Below are 3,187 nucleotides of genomic sequence, written 5' to 3' on the forward strand. Positions count from 1 at the left end.
TCAACTGGCTCGGGCGGGGGGAACCTTATGTCATGCCCCCCACTCCGGTGCCAGGCCAGGCGACCTGAGGCCATGCCTCCCAGACAGTGGGGTTTGATGGTGGTGGGGCCAGTTGGGTCTGGATCTAGCCCAATGGGGGTGGGGCTGGCTGGGTCTTGCACAATTTCAAGGCGCAAGCAGGTGGGCAGGGACTTGAATCTGGTTCCCATGGCATGCCCCAGACTCTGACACTCTGACAGGAGTAATATACATTTTACTAATTTTCTTTCATCTCTGAAACTTCTGTTATAGAGAAAGGGCAAACCACTGAGCCAAACCTGTTAGGGCAATTAATTCCCTTTTAATGTGCACAAATTTCATGCACTGGGCTACTAGTATAATAAAAGCCTAATATGCAAATCTACCGAACAGCAGAACAACTGGTTGCTATGATGTGCACTGACCACCAGGGGGCAGACGCTCAATGCAGGAGCTGCTCCCAGCCTGAAGGCCCCAACCAACAGCGGCAGCAGGGCACAGGACTGGTGAGTGGGCAGCACCAGGCCAGCCAAAGTGGGTGCCAGCAGGGGCCCAGCCACCAAGACTACTCCATCCACACCAGTCAGTACCCACCCGAAACCGGCCCACCCACACCCAGTGCAGGGATTTTACTATCCTAGCCTATATGGTAAGAGCCTAATATGCTAAGTGTCCAATTGTTTGTTTGACCAGTCGCTATGACGTGCACTGACCATCAGGGGGCAGAAGCTCCAATTGGTAGGTTAGCTTGCTGCTGAGGTCTGGCCAATAAGGACTGGGTGAGATGGGCAGGGCATGCCCTGGAGCCCTCCCTCGGTCACTCCCTGACCCTTATCGTGCACCGGTGAGGTCCTTTGGCCTGGCCTGCGTCCTCTTGCAATTTGGGACCCCTTGAGGGATGTTGGAGAGCCAGTTTTGGTTCGATCCCTGCAGGCCAGACGGAGGAATCCGTGCACTGGACCTCTAGTGTTAGCATAAAACATTGAAACCTGTAAAGAATTTTTGAGTTTATTTGAGCCAAACTGTCTACAATTGCCAGGAAGCAAAACCTCAATTGATTGAGATAATGCTCCAGAGAATAGCAGGTTACATCTGTATTTATACATTGCAATCAAAGAAAGGATCATAGGTGGGTTACATGAAATCCACTGGTGATAGATTAGAGAGGCAGGAGAAAGCAAAGTGGGGAAACCTCTGGGATTGGATAAGTAAAATGATAGACACATACTTAGGTGGGTGCAGGGACAATTAACATGATAACAATGAAGGAATTTGTGGTATCTGTCCTGGTGCCCAGGCCCATTAGGTTGTGCCCCAAGGGGTCCGGAAAAAGGGAAGTTACAAGTTACCCAGACATTTCAAGGGTATGTTGTCATAGATGCAAAAAGACAGAGGCTCAGTTAAGGTAAAGGTTGACCTTGTCAGTGAAGATACCGGCCTAGGAGGTGACTATCCACCATCACTGATTTCAGTTAAAGTTTAATTTCAGACCATCCTTTGTGGTGGTCTTAGGTCTCTGAGTTTGCAAGACCGCCACACAGGCCTCTCCTGAGCTTGTCAGGGTGGCATGTGGCCCCTTTTGTCCACACATCCCCCTTTAGGTCATAAATCAATCCAAAGGATGCATTGATGACTAACCTTTTGGTTGGATAATGGAGTCCCACAGTGCTAGGAAGGCTCATTCCTAGGATGTCTCAGTGTCAGCATGTCTTGCTGAACAGGTGGACCACTGGGGATGGGGCAAGACCACAACCTTAGATGGCATTTAAGGTGGAATTATTAATATTTTTAAAAAAGGGCATGTAAATGGGAGGCAGTCAGGTCCTCTATGTCCTTGTTAAAAAGTATTTTGGATCGTTTATAATTTTTGAGCCACCATGTTCCAAGTCTTTTTGCTGTTTGTCAAGTTTTGATTTTTGCATCTAGTATAACATTTACATACTAGGAACAAAAGTAACAGTAATAAACCAGTAACATTGATAAGGTACAGAAAATGTCTACTATTAGACAAGGAAGGATCTGAGGGGAAATAAGTATCTGCTATTAACCAAAAGTTCCAATTTTTCTTCTGGGCAGTTAATTTCATCTATTGCTATATTTAGACAATATTCATCTAAAATAGTCATCTAGATTAGATCTATATATAATTTTACCAGGGGACTTATTAGGGAGGTTTTCTTGGAGAAGTTTGTCCAAGGTAGGTCCTTTATAATAGATACAGCCTAAAAAATACACTAAAGCTTATATTGATAGTAGAAGACCACCAATGTGTGGCCAACAAAACATTAACTTCATTATCATAGCTGATAATCAGAATATCACTGTCGAGCAGGTGGGAAAGATTAGCAGGTACCCAAGTTAAATTTTTCACATCTAATAGGGAAAGGGGTCTAAGGAGACAGAAGTTGTTTCCACTAGGAAATCATAAGGAGGATAATTATTTTATATATATTCAATCAGTAACAAGTAGGTGATATAAGAATAAGATTTGAGCAGCATCAATCTGTGAGCATACAGGCCTTGTTGACGTCTTGGGATGCTGTCTACCTCCTCCATAGTCGGCGGCTTCTCATCCTTGAGATGAAGCCGAGTGTCAAAGACGGGGGCAGATGTCCATTCATGGTGGTCAAGTACCTGGTAAGGTGAGGTCCCTTTAACACTGTTGGAGAGCATCTTTCATTAATGTATTTCCCAATGGACAAAAACCTCCAGGTTGTCGTAGTCTTTGAATCTTTGTCTCCTGTGAAATGAATGTTACTAATTTGTTAGTCCCTACAATGCAGAATGTCTGCTTTTTAGTTTTCCTTACATTTGGGAAACAAAAGATTTTATTTATTTTATTCTTATTTCTTATTTTATTTTTTTTTCAGTTTTTATTTTTATTTTTTTAAATTTTTTATTCCCAAGGGTATTACATAAGTGTCCACTTTCCCCCCCACCCTAGACAGTCCCCTAGCCTCCCCTATCCCCCAGTGTCTTATGCATGCATACAAGTCCTTTGGTTGATCTCTTCCCCCTCTACCTCCTGCCCCCCAACCCTCCCCGGCCTTCCCGCTACAGTTTGACAATCCGTTTGAGGCAGCTCTGCCTCTGTATCTATTATTGTTCAAAAGTTTATAATGGTCTCTATTATCCATGAATGAGTGAGATCATGTGGTATTTTTCCTTC

The sequence above is a fragment of the Myotis davidii genome, unplaced genomic scaffold (genome assembly GCF_000327345.1).
Source record: "Myotis davidii unplaced genomic scaffold, ASM32734v1 scaffold630, whole genome shotgun sequence".
NCBI classification, from domain to species: Eukaryota; Metazoa; Chordata; class Mammalia; order Chiroptera; family Vespertilionidae; genus Myotis; species Myotis davidii.